Here is a 15,638-nt window from a genome sequence, read left to right on the forward strand (position 1 = left end):
CTTTAAAGATGAGGCAAAGAGAAGTTAAGGGACTTCCCCAAGGTTGAATATCTAGTAAATGTCTGAGGCTGGATTTGAACTTTGATCTTTCCAATTGTGGAATCAATGTTCAATCCACTGTACCATAGCTATTAGCTACCTGATAAATTTTAGAGATGTCACTGCTGCAAAAGAATAATGGTCAAAGAAATGATTTATGGTATGGGATTATTTCTTCCACTTTAAAACATGGCAAGGTAATTTTTTCTTTCCTAACTTTTTGAGTTTATATTCTATATAATCTTAATCAAGTAAAACTCCCTTCATACTTTATAAAATGTGCCTGGGTCATAGGTACAATCAGCTTCTCTTTAAATTCATAGAATCATAAATTCAAAATTATAAGGGACCTAAGAAGTCATCAAGTTCACCTCTCATTTTATAGGTGAGGAAACAGAGTCTAAGACATGTCCAGTATCTTGTCCAGAGTTACACAGATTGTTTTTAACATTTGAGATTCCTTACTGGGGAGTTTTAGTGATTAGTGAAGCTCACATGTGTCATTTCTGGAGGCTGAATGTGAACTCAGATCCTCCTAACTCCAAATTCAGTGCTCTGTCCAAAGAACTTTTATACCTTTCTCCAAATTCTATCACAGAAATGGAACTTCATAGAGGAATAACAATGTATTAACACTTTTTATTTTGCTAACAATTTAATGTCCCATTACCTCTGTTATCTGACCCTCAAGTTCTGTATTTACATAAACATCCTTTCTCCCCCTTTCACACACACAAATATCTGTTTGCATATATATTTTGTGTATGTATATATATATATACACACATATATAATATCTATGTATGTATATGTGTGGATATCTTACATATAAATTTAGGTTATGTCCAAATAAACTGAAAACCTACTTGAAGACAGGGGATATTCACTTTGTTCACTTTTCTGTATTTCCCTAGTCTCAACCATAGTCTGGCACATGGTAGTCAATTAATAGATCCTTGTTGATTAACTGAATGATTGATCTTGCAACGTATTTGTTTTTTGGTCTAACTTTAGCTTATCCCTTTCATTTACCACCTCATCTTCTCTTTCCAACCTCCCACCAAAAAACAACAAAAAATTTCCTTTTCCCCATTATTGCCTATATTAAAATGGCAGGTACAACTAAGCTGCATTAATATTAAACTTATTTATTGGCCATTATTCCTTTACCAACTCCTTACTTTTCTAAAAATGTTCCCTGAGTATACCTTGCCAAGATTATGCTCATCTATTAAAGCTTGTGAACAGCTGATTATTGAATTTCCAGTATGAGTATTTACATCTCATATGTTCATACAAACCAGTACTTGGTTTATCAGGTTTTTAGATTGTTTAGTTGGGTTTTTTTTTTTAGGTTTTTGCAAGGCAATGGGGTTAAGTGACTTGCCCAAGGCCACACAGCTAGGTAATTATTAAATGTCTGAGGGCGGATTTGAACTCAGGTACTCCTGACTCCAGGGCTGGGGTTCTATCCACTGCGCCACCTAGCTACCCTGATTGTTTAGTTCTAAAAAACTGAAGAAGAAAATGTTAATAATGCAGATCAAATTTAAAAGTGTGACTTGTCTGCTCCCCCCCCCCCAGCCCCCAAAGTCAGTTGTTAAACAATCACCAGCAAATCTCTAACTTTAACTTGATTCACCTGTTCACCTACAGAATGTATAGAGGGAGATGGAAAAAGTGTAGGTGTGAGTGTGATGTGGCACCAGCAACCTGATGTTGTGTTGCTTTGTTTTGTTTTTCAACTTGTGCAATCTCTGTTGTATATTTTTCTATTTTATCCTCTTCAATTATTAAATGTGTGAATATTTATTCAAGAGACATGGGACTTGTGAGTTTCACTCATCACTAAAACTCTGTAATAGGAAAATCTCAATTGATAAATACTATGAATTAGAACTTTGCTAATACTTCTGTGTAAAAATTAATCTTTTGGTGCATTTTTAGTAATCCTATTTAAAGGGACATCACCAGTCTTTGTTAAATCTGCCTGAGGATATCAGAACTTGATTCTGTGTTTGAATTTCACATTATGTTTGAACTTTAGTCTACTTTTATATCAAACCCCATCATTATTTTCTAATGCTGCTACCTATATGTACAACACATAAAGTTAACCCAATACCATATAGTATGATATACTGGAGTCTTGGATTGGAAACAAGGAGATCTGAGTTCTAATGCCATCACTGTGTCATGAAGAAGCTGTGAAATTTTGGATTAAACGCATCATTTCTCCAAATCTCAGTTTCCTCATTTGTAAAATAAAATTGGAGTAGGAGATCTCTATCTCTTTCCAAGCTACCATTTAAGAATGTAATTGCTAGGGCAGCTAGGTGGCGCAGTGGAGATAGAGCACTGGCCCTGGAGTCAGGAAGACCTGAGTTCAAATGTGACCTCAGATACTTAATAATTACCTAGCTGTGTGACCTTGTGTAAATCACTTAATCCCATTGCCTTGCAAAGACCAAAAAAAAATGTAATTGAGGTTAAATAGGTAGATATCCAAGAACAAAAAGGCCTAAGGCTCTCACTTTCAGCAAGATTAAAGAATAGGGATTGGAGAACAGTTTAATTGGTAGTGAAAAGAAAAGAACTATAATAATTGCATTTCTGCCATAACCAAGTGGCAGAATTATCCATCTATAGAATCATCTATTTATCTCTGTTTTAAGGGAAGGCCAGTTTCCCTTAAGGGAGATAAAATAAAAGGATTATGGAAATCTCCTCAACCTCCACACTATAAGGTAGAATGATGTTGTTTTTTAGTTTGTGAGGCAATCAGGGTTAAGTGACTTGGCTAGGGTCACATAGCTATTAAAAGTCAAGTGTCTGATGCCATATTTGAATGTGAATTCAGGTCCTCCTGACTCCAGGGTCAGTGCTCTGCCTGTTGCCCAACTTAGCTGCCCCGTTTTTTTTAAATGAAAAAGGAGGTCTGGGGAAAATAGAGAAGAATAGGGATAGTAGAGAAGTAGAGAAGTAGAGAAGAATTCTGACTTGTATCAGGAGGTTGAAAGAAAATAGAACACTGTAGAGTAGGATCACTGAACTCCTAGACCCAAACAATAAATGTTAGTTCTGAATAAAGAGGAAGGGGAATGTATTCTGAAAAGAAGGAAGCTTCTTGTTCTCCAGGAATGTGGAACTAGGGTAGACAATAGAACAGTTTCTTTTCTTTTTTTTTTAGTGATGCAATCCAGTGAAAATGGTGTCAGAAATGTCAAAGTCAAGAATGAGTTGAAACTAAGAAGAATGACAGAATACTAAAGAAAATTAAAAAAGGATGGTGGATATTTTAAAAAGCTAGTTATATTATAGTAAACACTGGATTGTACTACTGCTGTGAGTGAATGGAAGGAAAGGAACTCATAGTGAAGAGGACAACAAGACGAAGTCTTTTCAGTTCTTTCCTCTTCCAACAGGAAGAGTCTTTGGACTAGAAAGGATAGAATGGTGAATATGTATTTCAGATCCAAGATCAGTAAGGCATTCATATGAAAGCATTTAAGCTGCCTTTGATGAATTTAAGTTATCAAGTCCAGATGAACTCTATCTCATGCTATTGCAATAACCAGCAGATACAATTGCTAAACCACTATCAAGGTGAAAGATTGTCAACAATAGAAGAGGTGTCTTGGGCTTTCAAAAAAAGACAAATTTTCAAAATAGAGATGAGAACAATTTTACAAGCTCTAGCTTCATTCTGATTCCTGAGAAAATGACAGAATCTATTATGAAAGGGGTGGTTAGAGGACATGTATCAGTAACCTCAAAGAGCAGCATGCCTTCATCAAGGACAAGTCATGATAGACTTATTTCATTCCTTATTCCTTCTACATTCAATCTTTCCTGATTCCCCTAAATTCATTAAATACATTGGGGGATACCATAGAAACAGTTCATCTAGATTTTAGCAAACTGTTTCACAAAATTTATTATATCTTACTTTTGTGGACAAGATGGAAAGATGTGAGCTGGACCACAGTAGAGTAAGAATTAGTTGATATGTCTCACCTAAGAAATAGATGAAAATTATTTATCTATAAACCTAAAAAGAAGTCTGGGGTGGGGGATGGGGGTTGATGCTCCTGAATATGATGTTGAACCTATGCTGGTGGTTAATATTTTAGCCAGTAATTTTGACAAAGGAAAAGATAGAAGGATTATCAAATTGTCAGATTACAGAAAACTAGCAGAGATAGTTAACACATTCAGTGAATAAGGATCCAAAAATATCTTATTACCTTAAAATATTGTGATGAATATAAGTAGATGACATAGAATAGGGAAAATATAAAGATATACTTGGCTTAATATTCAACTTTAGAAGTCAAGATGGGAGAGATAACAATCTTGTTTTAAAAGGATTTTAAAGGATTGTAAATATAATATGAGTAAGCAAAGATAGAGACCTTACCTAAGATTCATTGGGTTAGGGAAATTCTTAGATGAGAAAATTGCCTCTACCTATGAAAGATGATATCTTTCTCTTCAACTTATGATCTTAGAAAGTTGCCGAGAACACTGACAGTATAAGTGATTTTCCAAGAATCACAGATCAGGGTTTGAACCTAGATGTTCCTAGCTCCAAGGTCAGTTCTTCACCTTGCAGCCTCTCATATAAAGGAAAACAATGATACAGAAGTAATTTTAAAAAACAGTTAGAGGGATTTTAGGCTGCATTAAGGAAGAAATGGTAACCAGGCCTGGAGGAATGTAATAGTCTTGCTCTCATTGGACAATGTGTTCAGTTGTGGGTACCACATTTTTAGGAAGGGCTGTAATATGCTGGGGAATGCCCAGAGACTTTGGGAAGCTACAAAGTAGTTTTTTTTTTTAAATTAAAAATAAATTTAATAAAATCATTTAAATAGTAATTCATTATTATATAATATATTAATATTATATTATATAAAATAAATAATATATTTAAATAAATTGTAAGAATTTGAATGAGTAAAAAAATACATTTTTTATTTATTTTCCCAATGATATGTAAATATAATTTTCAACATTCAAATTTGTAAAGTTTTCTCCCTCCCATCCTTCCCTTCCCTAACACTAAGATAGCAAATAATTTGATACAGGTTATACATGCACAATCATATTACACATACATCCATAATATCAGAACAAAAAGTGAAAACACATGAGAAAGAAAAAACAAACAAAAAAATTTTTAAAAGTGAAAATAGGATGCTTTGATTTGCATGTAGATTCCATAGTTCTTTCTCTGGATGTGGAAGGTCTTTTAGAATTGTTTTTGATCATGCACAATGTTGTTGTTCAAGTGTACATTTGTTCTCTTGCTCACTTCACTCAGCATCACTTCATGTACATTTTTCTAGGTTTTTCTGAAATCTTCCTGCTCCTCATTTCTTATATAGCAATAATATTCCGATCCACCAACAAGCACAACATTAGTCACTCTTTCAGCACTGGAAATACAAAGACAATGATGATATAGTCCCTGCCTTCAGGAAATATAACTCTATTAAGAAAGATTAATTCATAACTATAAGATATAACTATAAAAATATAAGTGAACATATCTATATGTAAACATCTCTATATAAATACAGTTATATATAGATATATGCATGTAATAGAAATACAATAAATACAACATAAAAATCAGAGTAGGTTTAAGAATTTAGGGGAATCAGGACAGATTGAATGTAGAAGGAATAAGGAATTCTATAATTGAATAGACAGTATAAATCAGTAAGTCATAGAAATGGGAGAAAGAATGTCCTGTATGAGAAACAATCAATCAACATTTATTAAGTGCCTACTATTTGCTAGGCACTGTACTGAACAATGGGAATACAAAAAAAGGCAAAAAGACAGTCCCTGCCCTCAAGGAGCTTACAATCTAATAGTTTCATTAGACCATTGAGGATAGCAAAGAGGGTAGTGCCTAATAAGATTGGAAGAGTATACTGGGGGCAAGTTGTGAAGGGCTTTGAAGGCTAAACAGAAGAACTTAGAGAGGATCCTAGAGGTAATAAGGAGTCATTGGAATTTATTAAGGAAATCACATGACCAGACCTATGCTTAGGAAAAATCACTTTGTTATCAATGTAGAGGATAGCTTAGAAAGGAAAGAGACTTGTAACAAAGAGTCAATTGGGTAGCTGTTTCAATATTACAAGTGAGAGGTGATGAGATACTGAGCTAGGATAAGGCTGTATGAGTAAAAGAGAAAGCTGTAAACAAAGGAGATAATACTTATAATCTGTGAATTCTGTTTCCTGAGAGCTTAAATAACCATTTCACCCCCCAAGAATAGATCACAGGGTGGGGGACAGAACCAAGATGGCAGAGTGAAGGCAGAAAATTCCAGACCACTCCAAATGCTTATAAATTATGACTCTAACCAAATTCTAGAATGGCAGAACCCAGAGAAAGACTGAGTGAAACAATTTTCTGGTCCAAGACAACTTGTTCCCCCAGGGATGAAAAGGGTCACAGCACAGCCCAGGTTGGACTGGCCACTGGAGCAAATCAGCTCTAGCCATCCAGGAACAGTCCACAGGTGCCTAGATCCCTGGAGGTGTCTGGATCTCTATCAGAGGGAGTGATTTCCAGACTTCTCAGCCCAGGAACTGCCAAGGACAAATTGGAAGGTCAGTGGGAAAACTCTGCCACACCAGAGTGAGCACAGAGCCCAGGCCAGTGCCATCTCTGTGCAGATCCAGGCCCAGGAACCAGAAGCAGGTCTTTGGAGCCCCTGCTTCCAGAGCTCTCAGCCTTGAAGCAGTAAGGGGATCGGGGAGACTGCAGAGGTCTCTTCACTATTCCCTGGGATAGTGAAGCACTCTGTTGCTTTGCCCATATTTAGATCCAGGTTGTAGTCTGGGATCCCATATTGCCATAGTGGAGCAGTGACCCTCCTCACAGGTCCAGGACAGAGGGGAGTGCTTGTGGACATCCACAGACCAGAGCACAGGTCAGAGAGTTCATAAGACCTTGAAAGAATTGAGGTTCCTGGGGAAAATGTTCCCCCAAACCATTGCCAAAACCATCAAAAACTTCGAAAAGTGTAACCTTCACTCTGGAAGCAGAACCCTGCCTCAACAAAGACTTAAAACCAAGTCATAGACTGAGGAAATGAGCAAACAACAGAAAAAAAAAAAGAATCTGACCATAGACAATTACTTTGGTCCCATGGAGGATAAAAGTACATACTCAGAAAATGACAAAGTCAAAGTATCCAAAGCCTCCAAGGAAAATATGAATTGGTGTCAACCTATGGAAGAACTCAAAAAAGATTTTGAAAATCAAGAAAGGGAGATAGAGGAAAAATTGGGAAGAAAAATAAGAGCAATGTGGGAAAATCATTAAAGCCAAGCCAGCAACTTGGTGAAGGAATTATAAAAAAAATTACCGAAGAAAATAACACCTTAAAAACAGTTTGGTTAAATGGAAAAAAGCAGTCCACAAGGTCAATGAGGAGAAGAATGCCTTACAAAGGAGAATTAGAAATGGAGAAACAAAAGCTCCTTGAAGAAAATAATTCCTTCAAATGTAGAATTGAGATAAGGGTAGTGATACTTTGTGAGAAATCAAGAAACAATAAAGAAAAACCATAAGAATGAAAAGCTAGAAGAAAATATGAACTATCCCATTGGAAAAACAACTGACCTGGAAAACAGGTCAGAGATAATATAAAATTATAGAACTATCTGAAAGTCATGACCAGAAAAAGAACCAAGACTTTATTTTCAAGAAATTCTCCAGGAAAATTATCCTAATATCCTAGAAGCAGAGGGTAAACTAGAAATTGAGGAAATCCACTGATCACCTCCTGAAAGAGATCCCCAATACAAACTTCCAGGAATATTAAGCCAAATTTCAGAACTCCCAAGTCATGGAGAAAATATTACAAACAGAGCAGCCAGAGAGAAACAATTCAAATGTTGTGAAGCTGCAGTCAGGATTACACAGGATTTAGTGGCATCTACTTTAAGGGTTCTTCCATATTTTTTTGTTGAAATGAGCTGAGCTGAACAGAAAGTTTACTTCAGGACTCAGCATAAGAGAAGGTGGATGGGAAGAGCAAATTAGGAGGGATTTAAGGATGGCAAACTGCTTGTATTCCTGTATGGAAAGATGTTACTGATAACTCATAAGAACTTTCTCATTTATTAGGGCAGTTAGAAGGAGCATATATAGACAAGGCTCAAGAGGGAGTTGAATATGAAGGTATAATATAGAGTTGAATATGAAGGTATAATATATTATAAAGATGGAGTTAATGGGCAAGAAGGAATGTACTGGGAGAAAGGTAGAGGTAGAATGGGCTAATATATTTCATGTAAAAGAATCAAGAAAAACTTTTTGCAATGGAGTGGAAGGGGGGAAGTGAGGGGGAATGAGTGAGCTTTCATTCTCATCAGAAGTGGCTCAGAGAGGAAATAACATACTCATTCAATAGGGTATAGAGATCTAGCTTACCCTAGAGAAAAAAGGAGAGGAAAGGGATGGGATAGGTAAAGGGGAGAGGGGGAGGGGAGGGGAAAGGTGTAGGGGATAGAAAAGAGGGAAGATCATGTGTCAGGGTAGTCAGATACATCACACTTTTGAGAAGGGACAGAGTGAAAGGAAAGAGAGAATAGAATAAATGGGGGTGGGAAGGCATAGGATGGAGGCAGGTACAACAGAAATAGCAACTGTGGGAAAAAATATTGAATCAACTTTTCTGATGGACTTATGATAAATAATGCAATCCATCCCAAAGGCAGAGTTGATGGTATCTGAAGTATACTTTTTTCTCTCTCTTTATTTTTCTTGAGGTTTCTCTGTTTTTGTAGGGGGAGGGAAGATTGTGTTTACTTTTACAACAAGATTATCATAGTAATATGAAAAAATAAACAATTTTTAAGGGTTTTTTTTTTGCAAGGCAATGGGGTTAAGTGACTTGCCCAAGACCACACAGCTAGGTAATTACTACATGTCTGAGTTCCGCTTTAAACTCAGGTACTTCTGATTCCAGGGCCAGTGTTCTATCCACTGCACTACCTGGCAGCTCCCAAATAAATTTTTAAAAAAGAATAGGTCATGTTCTTATAATACTTTCTAACAATTCCATGAGGTAGAAAATAAATGTATTTTTAGTCCCATTTTACAGATAAAGAAACTGAAGCTCAGAGAAGTTAGTGACTTTGCTCAGGGTCAGAGCTAGTAAATACAGGAGCAAGGATTTTTACCCAGATCTTCTGGCTAGTGCTTTCCTCCATTCTGCCACACTGCGAAGGAAAATATCATATTTATTTATCTAATAATTCATGAACTTGAACCATAAGAAAAATATCAGTTTAATCAATCAGGCTCCAGTGTGCTGGAGCCAGTCACTTAAGAGATGTAGCTGTTAAATTTTCAGTGGAAGGACTGAAATTGGCAAACACTACAAAATAAGTTTGATTTATTGTTTTGTTGATTAAGTCTTCCTTTTTTAGGTTTTTGCAATGCAAATGGAGTTAAGTGGCTTGCCCAAGGCCACACAGCTAGGTAATTATTAAGTGTCTGAGACTGGATTTGAACCCAGGCACTCCAGACTCCAGTAGTTAGTCCACTACACCACCTAGCCACCCCTTGTTGATTAAGTCTTAAGAAAAGTGATAGGCTGAATATTAATAATGCAAATTAAACTTAAAAGTGAGTCATAGATACTTTTTTTTGGAGAACTAGTTAAATACTTACCAGCATACTCCTTGTATACACTTCCCATAACATACACACACATAAGCACTCCAATGACTAACTCTCCAAGCTATTTACTCCAGAAGTGATAAGGAAAGCAAATATTACCCATCTAGATCCCTCCTCTCATGTGGGCTGGCTACAGCAAACTAAAGAAAGCAGGTTGCTACTCAACTTGTTTGGAGGTGAATATAAATGAATGATTTATCTCAAAGGTCAGAAGAAAGAGGGAAATGTTTTATAGCAAGAACAGGGGCTTCTTACTCTTAATTCCCCCACTCCACCCCCATATTAGTTACCACAACCCACGCAAAATGGCCTGAGCCAATATTTCTAAAGCTCTCTTCACTGTATTTGATGCCAGGGCCCTGCTGTTTACCAAGCAGTATCAAATTCCATAACCAAGAAACAAATTACATTCTCTCTCTTTCAGAAACATACTGTTCCAAAATGTAGTGGTGGGGGAAGGGTTTCCTGTTCTAGTGCTACACAGGGCAGCTGTTTTCACATATAAAAATTACAATGATTAATCAAAGGATATATAACACTTTATGGTAATCTTAGCCCACTCTGGGTCTTCTTGATGAAAATAGTCATTTGTTTACCTAAGAGATAGACTTTCTTTAGGATTTTCACCCTTCCAGCACAACAGTGTGGACTGGTTTTTGCATGTAACATCTACAAACATTATATATTAATTTGCATGAGTAGATATGTTTGATTTAATTGGAGAGTCTTGATTCTGCAGGAGAGGATGTCATGGAAGGTAAATTGGTGGTAGGTGGATTTTACCACAATTATGTTCTGCATAGTGTCCTACATAATGGATATACAGACTATTTATTATGTGTCTGTTGTGTGAATCAGTGAGGAAATGTGGAATGTCTTAAAGCATGATTGTGAAATCAGAGTTAGTAAAATGTGAACTCCCTGAGGGCAGAAATTGTTTCATTGGTCTTTGTATCCTCATCACCTAACACAAGGCTTGGTATAGAGTAATCACGTAATAAATATGTGTTGAATTATTTAGGAAACTAAAGTTGGAACTGTTCCCATGAAGGTAAAAGAGCAGTGGTGAACATTCATCGCCTCCATTCATTGTGAATTATGTGATACCTTCCTTGTTGGAACACAGTGTAAATGAAAGAGCATTGGACTTCAATTAATAAATAGGTTTGAAATATGTCTTTGTACTGGGCAATGTGCTAAGCTCAGGGGACACAAAAAGAGGCAAAAGATAATTCCTGCCTTCAAGGAGTTTATAATATAATGGAGGAGGCCACAAGAAAACCAATATATATAAAACAAGCTATATACTAAGATACATAGGAAATAATCAACAGAGGTAAGGCATCAGAATAAAGAGGGGTCAAAGAAGGCTTCCACCAAAACAAAGGATTTTATTTGGGAGCCAGAAAACTTATACCTGAGTCTTGCCTCAGCTCTTTCTATTTGTTTGAGCCGGTGTGGTAGCTAGTCTAGAAGTTTTTTTGTTTTGGGGTTTTTTGGACCCAGAATGTTTTTTTTTTGGTTGGTAACTGTCTTTGCCCTAGACAACATGCCCTCCTTCTCCTGCCTGGCACCCCATCCTGAGTAGATACATTTTTTTTTAGTTTTTTACAAGGCAGTGGGGTTAAGTGACTTGTCCAAGGTTGCACAGCTAGGTAATTATTGTGTATCTGAGACCAACTTTGAACTCAGGTCCTCCTGACTCCAGGGCCAGTGTTCTATCCACTGTGCCATCTAGCTGTCCCCTAATTAGATACTTCTAAAGATCTACTAGCACTTTCTAAAAATTTATATGCTGTTAGCCCATCTGGTGACAATGATCCTTCTTTATAAATCCCCCCTTTATACTGTATACATGAGCTGCCTTGATGCATGGGGTAATATTGAAAGTTGGAGTTCCATCTATAAAACATGGTAAGAAGACTTAAGATGTTAAGAAATCAGTGTAATGCTGAACCAAGCTTGGGGTTGTAAGACTGCCATGGACTCCTTTTTTTCTGCAATGACTTAAAGATCATTCTGTCCCTTGTACTAGTGCCCTGCCTAGTTGAGTCTCTTGCCTGTCCTTCCTTATTTTGGTTCTTAGTTGGAGGTATAGATAAGTTTGGTTGGTTGGTTGTTTTTTTGTTGTTGTTGTTATTTTTTTCTCTTGTATTTTTTCCTCCCTGACTCTTCTCTGTGTTTCCTCTTTAATTGTTGTTATCTTGACCTACATCATAGCCTTCCCTTTTGTATAAGTTAAAGTTCCATAGTATAGGGCTTTTAGCATTGAAAGACTGGTCTCATTCTTGTATATAACTACCTTTAAGTCTCCAAAGCATTGGACTGACATGGAGCACTAAGCAAGTCATTTAAAATCTCCAGGTCTCATTTTTAAAGTGGAAATTTCTTATTAACTACAAAGCTCTATTAAACCCAGTATTACAGGCAGTGAGACCACATCCAATTCTATTTGTAAATGTGTATATATATATATATATATATATATATTTATATTATTCATATATATATACACGTATACATATGTATATATCTATTTATATCCATATATATATGTAGATATATATATATATATATATATATATATATATATATATAGAGAGAAGAGTGAGAGAGAGAGAGAGAGAGAGAAGATGAGAGAGAGAGAGAGAGAGAGAGAGGTTGTTTTTGACCAAAATTTTTTTTTAAATTCCTTTAAATAGAGGGGGGTTTTTTTGTTTGCTCTTTATTGAGGAATGGGCTTTGCAAACTTTGAGGCATTTTATAAATATGAGTTGTTATGACTTGTGGGTACATTTTTGAGAATCACTTTTAAAAAATAGATGATTTTTTAATTATAAAGTAATTATTATAATATAATAATATAATAAATAAATTATTAATATATGAAGTGACTACTTTGTTACTGATCACCCTTCCTTCTTTTTTTTTAGTTTTTTTTGGCAAGGTAAATGGGGTTAAGTGGCTTGCCCAAGGTTGCACAGCTAGGTAATCATTAAGTATCTAAGACCAGATTTGAACCCAGGTACTCCTGACTCCAGGGCCAGCGCTTTATCCACTGCGCCACCTAGCCACCATGATCACCCTTCCTTCTTGAAGAGTACCAATGACATCAGGAGAGTGACATCTTGACTCACAAGTATATTGGATTTTAGTGAGGCAAAGATGCACAACCATCAGCTTCACTCTCTCTTCCAGAGTCATCAGAGTGTTTCCTCCATCCAGTGGCAAGACATAGATCAAGATGTCTATCTATGGGCTGGATGTAGGAGGTGAGATTGATCTTTTCAAGATAAAGTCTTTTCCAGATCTCAGGCAATGCCCTTCAGTAGTAATAGCAAAAGAAAATAATACTTGCTCTCAATGAGCTTACATTCTATCAGCAAAAACAACCTATGAACATATTAATAAAAACACAATCCATACAACATAAGTGCTTGGTAATGCTGATTTGAAAGAACCACTAAACATTAGGGATAAGAAAAGATTTCATACAGCAAAAATTGTCTGAGCTCAGCCTTTAAGGAGGTTGGGAATTGTATGAGACTGAGCCAAGGCAAAACACATGGGAGAGGACAGCCCTTTAAGAGGCTTTGAGTGACCTGTAAGACAGCAAGTTGGCCAGTTTGGAAAATCATAATATGGAGAATAATTTGTAACAAGTATGGAAAAGTCATCTGGATCCATATTGTGAAGGACTTTAAATACCAATCATAAGAGTTTGTATTTGACCTTGGAGATAATATTTCCTATTACACATGTACTGAACCTCTTTAAGAAGGGATCTGATCTAATCTGTCTTTTGGCACAGATATTACTTAGGTAGCAGTGTGCTTTTTGGATTAGAAATGGGGAAATTGAAGGCTGAGAGATCAATTAGACCTCTATTGTAATATTTCAGGTAAGTGATGCAAACTTAGGCTGATGGCCTTTGGAGTAGAGAAAAGAGGAGAGCTATTGTGGAGATGGAATGAGTAACATTTGGCAACTGCTTGGCTATGGGGGATGAGTAGAAAGAATGTAGAGTTCTGGTTAAATTGAGGTTGGAAACCAGGATGACTAGAACTAAGGTGTTGCCCTTGATGGAAATAGCAGCAGAGTTAGAGTTTTGGGGGGAAAGGTAATGAGTTAAGTACAAGAAGAATTTTCTTAAGGAGGGGAAAATAGGGAGAAAGACTCCCAAATCACTTTCAGACTTGCTGGAGAAGTTATCTCTCAGTTCTAGGAAAGAAAGAAAAATTGAACTACTGGATAGAAAGGAGGACCCATAGCTTTGTTATTTGTTTTCCTATAGATAATGTCATAAGCTGTAAAGGAGGCCTTTTGAGATGCTAATTCTTTTACTGAGTGATGACTGACTGAGAGGCAAAAGGACAATGAGACTAGGAAGCATATATGGGTAGAGTGGAGAGTCAAGCTATAGAATTAAAAAAGAAACTGTTTAGAAAAAATTGAGATCTGAAACTAGGATGATTCCTTGACTGTTAAAGAGCAATGGGGGGCAGCCAGTTAAGAAACACTTGGGGAAACACCCACTGAGGGGAATTTCGTTAAAACTGTCTGAAAGGATCCAGAAAAGAGAGACTTGACTAAGAAAAGTCAATGGGAATCCATTGCAAAATATAAACAATTCTACTGGCTGCAGGATAGTTAGAACCTGGAACCAAGTAGCCAGAAGGAAGACTAACATCCAAAAATACAGGCTAAATATCTTAAAAAATAAAACAGGGAATGAGAACCTATAAAAAAAACTTGATTTTTTTTTTTTTTTTGCTGAGCTGTAAAGCTAATTTAAATATTCTTTGTGTTTGTGTGTTTGTGTGTGTTTATGTGTGTGTGTCTGTGTATTTTACCCTTCAATGGTACCTCTAGCTATGCCTGTTCATTTCCCCCTCTTTCTTCTCTTCAAGGTCCCATTCAAATGCCATCTCTTCTGTGAAGGGTCTCTGGGTACTCCCAGGAGGTAGTTAATAAATGCTTTCTGTATGTGTATTGTATTTTTATTAACAGACAGGGAGACATATCCATTTCTGAATGTATCTTCTCTTACCAATGTCACTCAGCCTGCTGATGTTATATCAAAGAAATACAAAGAGAAAAAGAAAAAAAAAGAAAGTTTCTTAAACCTAACCAACACAGCAGCCATCTGATAGCATTCCCTTTTCTGAGGTCCCAAGATTTCTACTTTGATAAGTGCTAGAACTCAGAGCCCAGGTCTACTCATTTTCTTATCCTGCTACAGTTTTCCAGAGACTAATGCCCTTATGACTGCCTGAGGATCACAAAACTTATGCTGATGGAAAGATTACAGCTTTGTTTGAAGGGTCATTGTGTCCCTCTCTGACCTTGACATTTTCCCCCTCAAAGTCACTATGGTTGTATCTGACATCAACCTTCTCTTTTTGAGTCAGCTTGGGAATCCAAGAAGGGAGATGATGAAGCTATACCAGGACAGTGGTAAACTGGAAAGGGGGCCAATATCTCCCCATGTTTAATCAACCCAGAGACTGAAGACTACAGTTCATAAGGCTGTTAGATACAGGAGGCTAGACAAAAGCAAACAGTCTTTGTCTATAAGCAATAAATCCAAACAAAATATGGGTGGGGAAGAGAGGAAGAGGGGGCAATAGGGATGATATTTGTCCTGGCACAGCATGATCAAGAAGACACATTTTACTCTCAATGGCATGTTATCTATGCTGTAATCATTCTAGCTGTGGAGACAAATCCCTTAAAACCCATAGCTGGAAGAGATTTCTCTCCCTCCATGTCTCTCATTGTATTTTTGCATTCCCCCCCACCCCCACCCCCACATTTTTTTCTAATAGTTATTAGTGCACAGGTTTTATCTGCTCTATTCAATTCATGTGGGCAGTCTTCTT

The 15,638-nt window shown here is 36.6% G+C and overlaps 1 long non-coding RNA gene across 2 annotated transcripts in view; it reads left to right on the forward strand.

Annotated features, from left to right (window-relative positions):
• The first annotated feature begins 6,479 nt into the window (after positions 1–6,479).
• LOC141520883 (uncharacterized) overlaps positions 6,480–15,638 on the forward strand; it is a 44,867-nt gene continuing 35,708 nt past the window's right edge. For both annotated transcript variants that reach the window (XR_012477786.1, XR_012477787.1), the window contains exon 1: positions 6,480–6,671. This is a non-coding gene — a long non-coding RNA (uncharacterized LOC141520883). The remainder of the gene's footprint in view (positions 6,672–15,638) is intronic.

Source organism: Macrotis lagotis, chromosome 1, assembly GCF_037893015.1.
Source record: "Macrotis lagotis isolate mMagLag1 chromosome 1, bilby.v1.9.chrom.fasta, whole genome shotgun sequence".
Taxonomy (NCBI): Eukaryota; Metazoa; Chordata; class Mammalia; order Peramelemorphia; family Peramelidae; genus Macrotis; species Macrotis lagotis.